Below are 15310 nucleotides of genomic sequence, written 5' to 3'. Positions count from 1 at the left end.
TCACAAGTCGCAAACCGAGATGTCTCCCTGGACTGGACGCAGGAGTATTTTACCGCAAACATACAAAAAGGACGAGGCAGCCTTTTTTCCATGAGATTCATAAACTGTGAACAAGAAAACATAAAACAACAATGCAAGTCGGCGTAGAGTTTTTGAGTAAATCACTGCCTGCTGAGCTCCACTGAGTGTATGCTAATACAATGCCGCGCACTGACAGTATGTTGTGCTCCTGTGCCTTTCTTCCCCCTAGTGCTATGATGTTAACGTCACACGTACAATCTCCAGCAGGGGGCAATCTGTTCCTATAACCCAGTGGTTCTCAAAGTTATATGTTCTGCGGACCACTTACACCAAATCACAGATGCGGTGGACCATCTACAGTATGCCTACGTCCACTTCTTCCCCTGTAAAAATCATCACCTATTAATGTACTAAAAATAACTAATATTGAATTAAATTTGATGAAAAGTACTAATATTTTTACAAACAAAGCTGCATATTTTGCAAATGTTTTTGATACTTAAAAAGTTAATGTGAAGAATGGAGCTGCTTTTGTTGAGCAATCAGAGAAGCGATATCTGGATCCAAGCTGGACAACTTTAGTCTCATGTCCGGAAGCAGACGAAGACATCACATCAAGCACACCCAGTTGGCAAAAGACGTATAATATACGTCTATTAAACGCATACCTTAGACGTCTAAATGTGGTCCGCAATTCGTCTAGAATGAAATTCTAATATACGTCTATTGTTATACGTCAATTATATGTCTATGATTAGACGTTCATTATACATAAATGGTTGGAGTTCTATTATACAGATAAATTTAGAGGACTATTATACATATATGGTTGGAGTTCCGGATAACTTTAGAGATCTATTATACGGATAACTTTAGAGGACTATTATACGTATATGGTTAGAGGTCTATTATATGGATAACTTTAGAGGTCTATTATACGTACAGATGCAGCCATTCAAAATGCGCGGGCGATACCGCATTATTTTCCGGTACGCTGTACGCAGTCTACCGCAAGTTACCGGTAAATACCGCAAGTTACCGGTAAATACCGCTAGCAAAATAATAGTATCCGGAATTTCCGCAAGGTGGAGCTAATAAAGCTCAACCTCTCATGTTTGAGCTGTAGCCATCAAAGTCTTTAACGAAGATATTAATAATAGTATTAATAATAAATGACCTTGGACAAGCTGTAAACTCAAAGTATTGCCCTGGTCCACATTCTTTTTTTCATTGACCGTCTTTGTAAAAGTAACACCACAGCATTTCGCAATCACGCATTTTTTTCCAATCATGCAAAGTACAGTAATTTTTGAGAATCGATTCACCATGCCTTACACATGCTCATAAAAGAGATTGATTTAGGAACATAAACATATTACCGTATGCAAACTGTACTGTATACAGTATGTATATGTATATTTAATGTCTTAACTGTGCCCGTTTAAGTATTGACTATTCATATCTAATTTTACCACTGAAGGGAAATCTTAGTAGCTGAGCATAAAAAGAATAGGAGCATACTGCAACGCGTGTGAAGGCCATAAACGATATTAATTTTGGAACATAAACATACAGTATATGGCTGGTCTCGGTACTTTAAAGAAAACATACACGAAACATGGTTTCATTATGACCAGAATCTGTCTTGAGATATTTTGAACTTGATTTACAGTATTTGAGAGGTATGTCTTAACACCGATACTACAGTGCTTAAGTACTGCTCACGTATATGTTTCTAGGTTTATATTATGCATTTCATACGGTCAAATTACTTTTGAGCAACTAATAAGAAGCGCGAAACGGTATGCGTTTTAGTTTCGTTTCGTGCTGGGACTGTGCTGTTAGTTTCCTGACTCCCATGTCACATGGTCTGTGATTGAAACCTGTAATACCGGTTTAATTCGTCACAGCCAGCACTCCGGTTGTAAAGTAGAAGCAGGCGAGATTTCCAGCGAAAAACACCTCCCCCTTCTTCAGGTGTGAGGGTCTTCTGCTCAGAATGAAACGCTAAAATGTAATGTAGGCTCTGAATGGGTTCAGTTGTGATTTGGGCTTGATTAAGGTCGCTGCCTTTCATCTAAAACCCTACTTGAATCCTTCTAAACTAAAAATCAGTGTTTGTGAGTTCTAAATAAAGAGGTATCCAGGTAACAGTGAAACGGGCGGACAGTCTGGGGAGATCGCCCGTTTTCCATGTAAATAGTTCCCTGGTTCCGCACCCCTTGGTGTTTCTCTCGCTCTCTCTTGGGTCACCTGATCATTAGCTCGAAAGATTTGAGTGCTTTGTGTATATTCTAATGGTAGTGGGGGCAGGGTGTGTGGGAACAGGTTTGGTTGAAATTGCATTGGAGATCTATGTTCTTCTCACCTGAAACATTTTCTCTGAAAGCATTTTCTTCGCAGTTTAACCGATCTTGTTACAGCATGTTACAGTTTACTATTATTAACCATATTAATTTTAAGTGCTTAATGTAAAATCTTGTAAAAATATATTTTCATTGTTCAAATATACATTAAGTCTGACTATCATATAATAAGTTAAATACAAAACTAAAGAAAAAATAGGGTTAAATATAATTCAAAATATTTTGCTAACAATGTTAACTGTTTATGAATAATAAAATGTATTAGCTAAGGAGTAGGATGGCACAGTTGTTAGTATGTTTTTTGTTTTGTTTCTTTTTCATAAATACAACAGTAGTACCTGATGTCTCAGTGGCTTTCAAAATTAAATTATGCATGCAAACCTGTGAACTAGAAAGATAACTAAGATATCCATCCATTTATAATGGTGGCAAAGTGGTTAGCATTGCTATCTTGCAGCACTGGGGTCCTAGGTTCAATTCCTGCCATCCTGTGTGTGTGGGGTTTACATGTTCTCTCTGGGTTACATGGTTTTTCTCCATATGTGTGATATGACTCCCTCTCGCACTCCAAAACATACTGGTAAGTTAATTAGTTTATGGGAAAACTGGTCCTGGTGTGTGTGTGTTTGTGTCTGTCTGTCCTGTGATGGACTGGCGCTATGTCCAGGGTGTATTCTGCCTTGTGTCCGTTGCTTACTGGGATAGGCTCCAAATCCTCTGTACTGGATAAAGAGATTAGAAATGGAAGTAAAGGCACTGTGTGGATGGAACTATACAAAGTGTTAGAAACCCACTATGAAATGGCAGCATCTCACTGAGAATAAAATATTTTATACTGCTGGCTTAAGGAAACAGCCTTTCCACCTCTCTTGCACATCAGTATCCATACCTAGTTATTTAAACAACTTGCCTCTAATTATAAACATCTTAATATGCTGGCTGTGTGGATCCGCATCAGCTATGTTTGCCCATTCCTTCAATTCATGTGCATCCAACACACAGTTCAATGCCAGCAACTACACATAATCTAAAATACAATCCTTATTTCAGTATCTATGTAAACATATAGTCTGTTAACTTCATCATCTTCATCAAAAGTATGCCTAACCCCATTAGGAAGTGTTCTTGTTATAAGTGTATTCCTCAGCTTTCCCCAAACTATCTTCTTCTTGCCAACATCTCTAGTCTTTTATCCTGCAATAACTCAGCCAACACTTAAATCTCCAAAAGCTGCTTGTGTTAATTTCTTTAAATCACAAATATCATGTGTAAATACTGGCCATGTAATACTCTGCATTGTGGAATAATAGTTTATTTTAAAGGGAACTAGAGAAACTAAGAACTAGAGAAATCTAGTTTTTTTCTAGAATTAATAAATGCACATCCTGTTCACTGAGGAAATTAAATCCACACTGAGCAATCTTCAATATGTTCAGAATATGACAGCAAGAATCCTATCAGGGATGCATTACACCTGTTTTCAAGTCCTTGCACTGGTTACCTATCAGATTTCGAGTCAACTTCAAAATCCTTATCCTCCTTATATACTGTCCTACAACTGTTATTATTGATCTCCGAATTATTGTACTTGACATGACTTCATTCAGCCTTTCCTGAACGTCTATGACAGGCAGAGAGAGTGCTGTTTCTGGTGCGATCTTTTACAGCTGACATTTCACTGTTTTAAACGAACAAGAAATTAGATTGCTCATAAATCACTTATTCTATATAAACACAGCGTAATTGCCCTCCAAAAATCTTCTTTTTCTTGTTCGTTTTAGAGACCTTGATCGAAACTGATTTTAGATGTCAGAAAGGATTTATTTTCTCTGTATTTCCTACATTGCTTTGTCGAGATTTTAACTTTATATCTAACTTTATATCTAGGCTCAGATTTCAACTATAAATCGTACAGTAATTAATAGCAGTAAATACTGATGTTTATACATAAAAAAGTCATGCCTTGGAGTATAGACCCCCAAAGGAATGCCATAGACTCAAACTGCAAAATAAACACATACAGAAAGAAAGTATTTGTATTGTAATTGCAAATCCTGGTACTGTATGAGTGATTGGTATGACTTTCCTCATTACAAATCTCTTATTAGAATTTAACTTTCTCTGTAACTCCAGGTCAGAACAGAGAAAATGTAACTGCCTTAAGGAGTTTACGATCATGAAAAATAGAAGGATAAGCATGATACGTATGTCTTCTGTCATTTTCTAAGTCATGTTACTGAGCACCAAATCTTATTGAGAATATGAATCCATTTAAGGTTTATACCATTAAAGTAACGGTTTATTCCATGCTGAAAATGTTTGTACCAGACTTTTTTGAGGCCTGTTTAATTGTGTCTGAAGTCTGATGTTGTAAATTTTATTGTTAAAAAGATCCATGAAAATGTCACTACTAAAGTTAGCTGGTACTGTTGGTACTGTAAGTGGCAAGTAGAGCTCATATTTTAGATTTTGTGTAGTTGCTAGCGTTGAACTGTGTGTTGGATGCACATGAATTGAAGGAATGGGCAAACATAGCTGATGCGGATCCACAGAGCCAGCATATTAAGATGTTTATAATTAGAGGCAATTTGTTTAAATAACTAGGTATGGATACTGATGTGCAAGAGAGGTGGAAAGGCTGTTTCCTTAAGCCAGCAGTATAAAATATTTTATTCTCAGTGAGATGCTGCCATTTCATAGTGGGTTTCTAACACTGTGTATAGTTCCATCCACACAGTGCCTTTACTTCCATCCATTTCTAATCTCTTTATCCAGTACAGAGGATTTGGAGCCTATCCCAGTAAGCGACGGACACAAGGCAGAATACACCCTGGACATAGCGCCAGTCCATCACAGGACAGACAGACACAAACACACACACACCAAGGCCAGTTTAAATCTAACCTCAGAACCTTTCTTTTCAGAAGACTTAGTGTCTGTATCTGCTTCATTTTCTAATTTTGGTAGCACCTCTAACTGCTTGTCTTTCTTATATGCATTTACATTGTAATCTGTGGTCCTTTTATCTGTTTTTACATCTACTGTATTGCTTTGAGATGCCACCTTTAATGGTGATATATCAAATAACGTTTTTTATTATTGTTATAGGGAAACATGATCAGATTGTCCCTGGTTCAGAAAAAAAGATCTAAAGTATACTAGTTTGTCACTCTTCTAATTCCCTTTGCTAAATGACTTTTCATACTAATCTGATCAATCTAACTGCCAGTTTTCTGTGCTTTCTCTATCCTGCTAGATTTGCAATTATTCTGAAAATTTTCATCTTGAAATAACTCATTTCTAAATACCTTTTTCACTGTTAACATCTTGCAGCAACTCTGCGACAAAATATACACTCTGACAGTTCATCCTGCTACCAACATTAAATAGAACAAATCTTAAGATTTCTATATTTATGTCTTTATTTAGTGGTTTCATTAGTGACAAAGGCTAAACTTTCTTGGAAAAATGTCTTTTATGTGTTGTGGAAAAAACTGACTTGCTTTAACAAAATATGTTTACAAATCCTTTCACCTGGCATTTTCGTAGTTAGAAATTATGGAACGCTCTGTTAAAAGCAAGGGAGTTTTTATGTCCATTGCAGTTCTTTTGCAACATGAATATAATTATATCGTTATTAATTTCTTGAGATACGCGATTCCATATTATATTCCCTTTTAATCAAATTCTAAAAGTATGCTTGTTGACTCCGGTATCGTGTTAGTTAAAGACTTCGATGCTTAAAATGTTTAGGGAGAAATGGAATACTGGTGTGTATTTTTTTCTTTAAAGTACCAAGACCAGCCATATACTGTATGTTTATGTTCCAAAATTAATATCGTTTATGGCCTTCACACGCGTTGCAGTATGCTCCTATTCTTTTTATGCTCAGGCACTAAGTAAAAGGAGATGCTTCATATTGCTTGACTAATTTTAAAAACTAAGTTAGAAATGCAGACGCTCCCTCGGTGCGCTGCTCTGGTGCGCCGGCTCTTACACAGTGCCTGTCTGCCGTAAGCGTTACAATATACATACCCAACACTGCTTGTACCCATCTGTCATGCAAATAAAACACCTTGAATTGAATTGAATTGAGGGGAGAAGGGGGGGATACTAAAGCCAATACTGGCTCAATGGGCTTTGACGTGCTAATGCGTTGGTTTAACAGTCTGGGTGTGGCAGGCTTCCAATGTCAACTCGACTCGATTGGAAGACAATGAACGTATTTTAGCCCTAAATGAATTAATAGCAAACATGGTTTACATAAAATACATTTTTCCAAGAAAGTTTATAATAATACGATCTATAGTTGAAATCTGAGCCTACTTTAAAAATAAAGGAAAAGCATTTTCAGAGAGCAATCACGCTGTGTTTATGTAGAAAAAGCGATTAGGTTTATGAGCAATCTAATTACCTAATCGCTTAAAACGCTATATAAAATAAAGTTTATTTAGAGATGAATGATCAATGTGGTAGTTTAAATAATGTGAGTCAGGAAACTAACACAGCGCCACCGGATTTAATAACGCAATAAAAACGCTATAAAATAATGTGACACAGTACAGCACAGTACAATAATACTGACCATGACTTTAGAAGCATAAATTACCTTACACTCAATTTAAACACAAGCTGTCTTTCTGTATGAACCTCTAAGCTGGTTCATACAGAAAATGTAGAAATGCATTAGCCTGATTATGATTAAAAACACATAATTAAACACGCGTTTGCGATTTAAATCAGAACATGATTTAAATCAATATAAATGTTTATATTGTAACGCATACTGTCCAGCCTCCATTTCTCTATAAAAATTTACTGTTGCACACACACACACAATAGAAGCAGGAACCGCTGTCAGAAGGGAAGATATGTTCAAAATATCGCAAATATCGATCATGTTGCGATATTTTGAAATATAAAAGTCAACTGATTGTCCATAATATCGCTTACCTATTTTTTCGAAGAAATGTTTGTTAAAATAAAAGTTCAGCAGCAGCTGGATTCGAACACACAACCTGCCAGTTGGTAGTCATGCACCTAGACCAGTAGGCTACAAGAGAGCTCGCATGATCAGGCAGGCGAAACAGCCCTACACAGCCCTGCCGCAGTACACGGATATAATCATACCGTTATTAAATTCTTTAGATACGCGATTCCATATTATATTCCCTTTTAATCAAATTCTAAAAGTATGCTTGTTGACTCCGGTATCACGTTAGTTAAAGACTTCGAAGCTTACAATGTTTAGGGAGAAATGGAATACCGGTGTGTATTTTTTTCTTTAAAGTACCAAGACCAGCTATATACTGTATGTTTACGTTCCAAAATTAATATCGTTTATGGCCTTCACACGCATTACAGTATGCTCCTATTCTTTTTATGCTCAGCTACTAAGATTTCCCTTCAGTGGTAAAATTCAATATCTACAACGGGCACAGTAAAGACGTTTACAGTAAGTCTTTCTACGACAGACCAACGGACCACGAGTGCCCCTGTCGGTCAACCTGCGGTATCTGTACCGCGGTGTCTGTACCGCGCACTTTGAATGGCTGCAGCTGTATATGGTTAGAGGTCTATTATACGGGTAACTTTAGAGGTCTATTATACGTATATGATTAGAGGTCTATTATACGGATAACTTTAGAGGACTATTATACATACATGGTTAGAGGTCTATTATACGGATAACTTTAGAGGACTATTATACATACATGGTTAGAGGTCTATTATACATCAAAGATAGGTTTTATAGGTGTAGAAACAAGTAAACCAAGCCAATGATTTGGTTTAGAAATTTATTCTGAAAATACACATTCACACCTGAAAAATTAAATTGTACATTGTATGCAATCAATCAACAATCAACATATGGGCAATAATCATAAAAAAACACAACTAGTCTTAAACTTCAGCTACAAATTCTGGTAACATCAATATACAGTATAGTAATGACAAACACAAACTAATTACATTAACACACTATCTAACTCAAAACCACATTTTGATTCAAATATAAATTTTAAAATGTACAACTTATATATTTAAAAAAAAACAAATATTACAATGGAAGTTAAGACGATTTTTGTCCACCATTTGCAAACACTGTCTAATTGTCCTAACAGGACCAAAAACCTATTATTTTCAGTGTCCAGATCTCCTGGCCCCCTGCCTTGCATATGCATTCTTCAAGTAACGCATTGCGTGCTCCTTTATATCTTTTTCTGTCGATGTAGGGTGGGACTTCAGCACCGCAGCTAGGAGAAAATTATATAATATTACTACTCAAATAAATGATGGTTAATATCTTCTTGAGTATAATCTCAAAAATGAACCATTAAGGTTTACTAAGCTCAAAGCTGAAATAAACGGATAAAATTTGGCTTGCATCACAGCAATTGAGCAATTAAGTCTGTCCTAATTAAAGAGTACCCAAAGTTGGAAATACAACATAGAATATGAGTACCTTTAATTACTCTATAAAGATTTGTGTCTCCCAGGCCCCTCTTTTGTTGTTTATCTTTTCGGTTTGTGCCAGCGAAGTTGAATTCTGTCATCAGTTCATTTGTCATAAGTCTGAAAACCAAATTTTCATGAGTTTAGACATTTTTTCAAGTGAGTTTCCACTCAACATTTATTTACTCAAATATTTAGGATCAAATGTTGTACTGTAATCCTTATATTTTAAAAGACAATTTTGCAGTTTTACATCTTGCACATTCAGTGGTTAACACATAGGTATCTGTAAGCTCAATTCTGTGGATATGTTAATTTGATCAAAGTAAAAATGTAATGTAAAAACATTTTAAAAAATCAATAAGCAATACCTTGACAAGACTGTGAAAACACTCTCTCTGACATCACTGCCGCCTACTCTCTGAAGTTGGTTTATCTGGAAATAATATTATATTAGAAATAATATTAGAAGTTATTTTTACTACTAGATCTTCATTAATCAACTTATCAGTCATACCCATTTACACATTCATGGAACAAACACATTTTCACATATTAACTGCACTTTTTTGCAGTATTTTCTCAGTCTAAAAATACAAAGTGACCATTTTTCAAAGTAAAAAAAATTGTAGTAACTTTTTAGAACATGAAAACACTTTATTTTGCCATTAAAGGATAAGCAAGATTATACATTATAAACTAAAAATATGAACGTATGCCAGAGATGGATCATATTAATCAGATGTAGGCTATAAAATTATGACCTATCTGAAACCTAGAATATTAGTAGTGAATATTTTCTACACCACAGTGAGAATATAATATCATACCAGCAGGTTTTGATTGTCCATGCTGTCAAGTGCTTGCCCGTATGCACATAACTCTTCCATCGTGGTCAGCCTCCTGATGTGGAATTGGGAGTCCACCGGTTCTGTTGACCTACCCAAACGCCTCAATTCATCCCTCATCTCTATCAGGAGGCCCAATACCCGCTTCTGAAACTCTGAAATAATTTACATTTTATATCAGCATTTAAAAGCTATTGGGTTAGGATTTTCTTACACTATTGTCACATTAGCATTACTGTAGTGTTGCTAATGTGCTACATGCAATTTATAATCTTAAAAATAAAAAATTCCCACATCTGTAGTTCATTTTAACTGTACTTACTTCCTTCTGAAAGAGGATATCTCTCTCTCTTCTCTTCTGGTCTGGACATGGTCTTCTGCCTGGGAGACTCTGAAAAGAATTCAGTTATGGAAAACATTTACTTTATCACATAACTTTTCAATTTAGTCATTTAGTTTGTCATTGAACTAGGATTCTATAAACAATGTCAATTAAACTCCATTGGTGTATTTATTAAAAACATAGCTTCAATTTTGAATATGTTTGTGTCGTTTGTAGCATTGTGGTAAAACACAACATATTTTTATATTGTATACGAGCCTACACATAATTAAAATACATTCTGTGTAAAACTATAATATGGGTAGATTTATTTATTACTTTATACAATAAAAAATACATACTTTTTGACAGTCTTCCAGGATCATTTCTGCCATCTGGCCAATCCTGGTTAGATACTAGAAATTAAGAAGTTAACAATAATCTCATACCTATCAAATCTATCATTTGCAGAGGGATCATAAACTATTCTTAAATTTAATAATTTAATTAATGTGATACAAGTAATGTACTATTGTTCATGTCTACAAAGCCTTGTGTTAAAACATTTATAAAGCCTTATTTCCTCACCTGATCGAGATGAGGGAGAAGGCGAGGGTGAGCGGGAAGCTGAGGAGGCATGGTGACTCTGGGGTTCAGTTGAAGACTTTGGTCTTATAACTTGCTTAGGGCTTCGAACTTTGCGTGGTGAGGTCACAATTTGGACTACCTGGGCTGTTAATATAATATCGCAGATTTATTTAATATTTAAGTATGGACATAAAATGTTCACCAGTCCAATAATCTTTTAATATAATTCACTTATGGTAGACAGTTCTCCAGATTTAGGAAAGTACAGTGACATAACCTCAGATGTAATAAAAAAAAATTAACTTGTGAATTTCATCTCAATTTCATAGAGTAATTAGATGTAGGCAAAAAATGTAGTAATACCTTCAGGAATGTTGAAGCCAGAACTCTGCACCGTTTTTTTCCTTGGGGAGGTTCTCACTTTTGATGGTTGGGCTTCAATAACATAAAAAATGGTGTTAACTTGTCTTTAAATATGATTGATGATGGTTATCTTCTAAGGACATTAAGAAAACATTTTAACTTTAATTCCAATAACCTACCTTTAAGCGTACTTGAACAGCTGAGTGAGGTCTGGGAGACACTCTTCCTAGGAGAGAACCTCAGTTTAGGGGGTGGCACTGGAAGCTTCAGTGGCTTCTTCTTTTCTAAACAGAAAAGATATGGCAGTAAAATATTTCATATCAAATTAAATTATTTAATCAACTTGATTTGTAACTTTTTACAATAAATTTATTTCCTTTATTTTGGGAACTTTGAAGGCAGAGAAATGGACTTACTTGGAGTAGCAGCATCAGAATCAAAGTCTGTAATATAATAGAAAATTATCATATTTCAATATAATACTGAAAATTAGTTTAACATAGAATAAGCTAACCAAAATTCTTAGCAATTTCCATTATCAACAAATCTGATAAGATTTTTAACATTTTCATACAGAACACCTTTCAAAATGACTTATTTTAAAGGGTTGTAAAAAAAATCAATAACAAGGTACAAGCTAAATGAGGCATCAGTTGATATTAATAACTGGTTAAAAATATAACTATTGAGATTGTTACTTTTACATACCATCAACGTAATCAGAGAACACCCGCTTCTTACTTTTGCGTTTTGGATTGGGTGTCTCATCCTCGTCTTCAGCATCCGTAACAGAGGTGGTTAAATCAAAGTGATCACACTCTGATTTCTTGTCTACAAATAATTATATTTACATTACATATGATCAAATATGAAAAAGGTATTGTTGCACTAATACATGTACATAGACAGTTACTGTAAATATTCAATCAGAATTTATAATAATTAACAGGAATTTGCTCTTATTTTCAAAGAAAGCTATACCTGATGTATGTTTAACTTTAATGAGCTTGAAGGTAACCCAAGTATCTTTATTAGGGTTGCCCTTCTCTTGTATAGTTTTGTGGCCTACTTTGGATCATTCGGCCACCACACATACTCTCTTCGGGCATCCACCCAGTTTGAGGGCAAGACTCCCTCAACCTCCCCCTCCTGCTCTATCCAAACAGCACGTGTCCACATCACCTGAAACAGACATACACATTTTAATTTTGAGTCTTAATTCAGATTGTGGTGCTGATTACTACACTTGTGTTCGCTTATAATGATTATACTCAATAAAAACACATAATTCAATAATAAACATTCTGCTTTATTTATACATTTGTAGTTAGATGGTATTCACTACATGCAATTCCTCACAAACTTTAAAATTTAAACTTAACCATGAGAAAAGAGCAGACAAAAGCATCCTGTGTGAATCAAAGTTGCAACTTCTTCATGGAACAGGATTATGTTCTATGCCATTGTAATGTTTCATAGCTGTTCAGGGACGCCAAATATGTAATCATAGCCGGCCAAAATGTAAATGTAGTGGCTCTCTGAAGGCACCAGTTCTGTAGGGTTTGGGCATTTACTGTGACAATTATTAATTGTAGCAGTAAATCACAAAGTTGATTCTTTTGATGGCTTTAGAATCCAACCATGCGACATAACTCAAACAACGCACACACACAGGTACTAATACACGAGGATACATTTATTAATACATAGAATATGCATATAAACCTAACAGATCTTATCGAGAGGGTTATCAGAATACAAAAGATATATATTCAATCAGTTACGAAGTGTTACACATATCAAGAGGACATACGTTCAGTATATCATTCATTTAGACCGTTTCATAAATGAACTTGGTTATAACTTCTACATTAGATACTTGAAACAAGTACATAACTCTTAGGAATTAAATTGATATCAACTGGTTGGGATAACAATTGAATTCTCGAGCTGTAATGCATTGAAGTTGAATACTCATCCAATCTCTGGGGATTCAGATCTCCTGCAGGCACAAACAATCAGCTGCAGGCTTGTTGCTGTCCAATCCGCGCTCTCTGGCTCGGTGCCAGGCTGTGCTGTGCGGCTTGCGACGGTGCGCTGCTGATGCTCACTGACCGGCTAGTTAGTGTTGGCTTTAACTAGCAAAGTTTGTGCACAGGAGAAAAGATGACTGTGGGTCCCAGCAAGTCAGGAAGAGGACCGGTTCGTTCCTGATGAAGCGCTAGTTCTGAATAGTGATTCAGCTGTCCACAGTTCCGACCTGTTCACGAGGCCTGCTGCTGTGGCTAACCTCGGGTGGATCCTCTGGTTACTCTCTGGCAACCTCCGCTCTAGACTCTTAGAACAAAGGAAAGTTCTGGCACTCGGACACACTGGCCGTTCCGTGGTTGTCCGGGCTGAGTCTCAGGATGGTCAGGAGGCGCGCTGCGAGAATGTCCTGCCCTTGGGAGCCTTCTGCTCCTGGGCTGTCCTGCCCTGGAATTCTCCTTTGAATTCCCTTTAGAAAAGTCCACAGAAGTCCACTGAATCTCTCCTGAATCTCACTGAATCTCTGTGTTGCCTGTTTTTACCTGGAGGAACTTCAGCTCGTTGATTGGCTGAAAGTTCCATGGGCATCAGAGTCCCACGTGGGTTACTCAGCCCTACCAGTCCCTGATTGGTTGATCAAGGTGAGATATGAGTCACTTACTCTTGACACTTAGGAATGCAGTCCAGATGTCCATTCGGCACTCCCTAGACAGATAGGCGCCAATGGATGACCATTGATCATGATAGCCAGGCTTAGCTAATTGCATCCCCGTCTGGAAGCTTGCTTCTTATCAAAAGAAAACATCTTAAATCAGCCTGCATGAATTCTTTCTCTGTGGCTGCACCACAGAGATGGAGGATGAGATGGGGCCTCCTTTAGGACAGCATACCAACGCTTAATTCTGTCTTATTAACAAGCATTGCTGCTACACCATGCAGAAGAGGGAAAAGGACATAACCAGCACCATATGGGAGACATACTACTTTTCTGTGCAACTCTTTTACAGAGAGGAATTTCTCCCTTGCATGCACCTCCAGACTATTAACATATACAATATTAAGCAGTTTTGACTCACATGGTTCAGTGAAGAAGTTACAAGTCTGAGTCTGTCGTACAACATCACATAGAAGACTTCTGTCTGCTCTTTTCTCCTTCACAAATGCAAAGTCCTCATTATCCAACAGGAAACAACAGTCTTTTTGTCTTGACGAAATATACATACGTGAACCAGATGCTTCACAGTTGCTCTGAACTCTTTCCTTCTCCTTCATTCTCTTTACTACTTGAGCTATAGGGTTATGACTGTTCCGTACTAGTTTCTTCAAGGACTGTAAAAAGTTTTCAAATGGGAATGCAGATACATAATTTAAGGAACAATTAAATTGTACCACATCCTGATGTAGATGTCTCAAACTGTGCACATTATATACAACAAATGTTGGTCCATACAAATGCTGAGCATTGTCAACAAAGGTATCAAGCAGTTTTTGGGCATAGTTGAGATAGGCATTTCTCTTTCTTTCGTCCGAGTCCAACATAATGGAAAGAGCAACTGTTAGCATCAGAAAATGGGTGTATAGTTCCTTTGATACAACATTACGAAGCACAATGGGGCCTGTATACAAAAGGAACTGGCGGAACTCTGTAGCCTTCCATCTGTCAAGCTCTGAGAGGGATCTTGGCTGTCTAGCAAATTCCCCAGGCATCTTTCCGCTAAGAATTTCCAAATTATCAGAAATTTCTTTCCTCTGCCTGACAGACAGTCGACATTTAAGTGGTCCTTGCTTTAAGAAAATAAGAATTATTTTGCCAACACCAAGACAAGCTAGATGCATGTAGTCAAGGGAGAATTGGCTTATGCACACAATTGCAGCAGCAGCTAAGGGAGAAAGTCTTGTTGGTGTTCCTTGTACTCAAAGTTCTTGAATTGTTCATCTGTATGATCATTACATGCCTCTTCCCCTGTGAAAACAACTCTTCCCTCCCAGCTCCCTTTAATTTTGCATCTTTCGCAGCCAAAGTACAAATTGTGTCCTTTGCAGCATTTCAGATATGAGCTTGCAGGGGCATCACATATAAAAGCCTTCACAGTAACATTAAATACTCTATCTTCAAAGTGAATGCCATTATTGGTGAGTAACTTTAACTCCTCTAAAAAGTCACTCACATAATCATCAACTGATTCAGGCTTGGACCCTCCACAAAATAATGCTACAATGAAAGGCTGGAATTGGTGAAAAGAGCACAAAATAGGCCAAAATTGCACAGATGTAGATTTGAAGAGAGGAACTCCATCAACATTGATACACAGGTCTAC

The 15310-nt window shown here is 36.6% G+C and overlaps 1 gene segment (V, D, J or C); it reads right to left on the bottom strand.

Annotated features, from left to right (window-relative positions):
• The window catches only part of LOC148815804 (Ig kappa chain V-III region MOPC 63-like), a 76202-nt gene that overhangs the window by 2723 nt on the left and 58169 nt on the right, over positions 1-15310 (bottom strand).

The sequence above is a fragment of the Atractosteus spatula genome, chromosome 24 (assembly GCF_055471065.1).
Source record: "Atractosteus spatula isolate fAtrSpa1 chromosome 24, fAtrSpa1.hap1, whole genome shotgun sequence".
In the NCBI taxonomy this organism is placed as follows: Eukaryota; Metazoa; Chordata; class Actinopteri; order Semionotiformes; family Lepisosteidae; genus Atractosteus; species Atractosteus spatula.
This window is presented reverse-complemented; position numbering and strand designations above follow the sequence as displayed.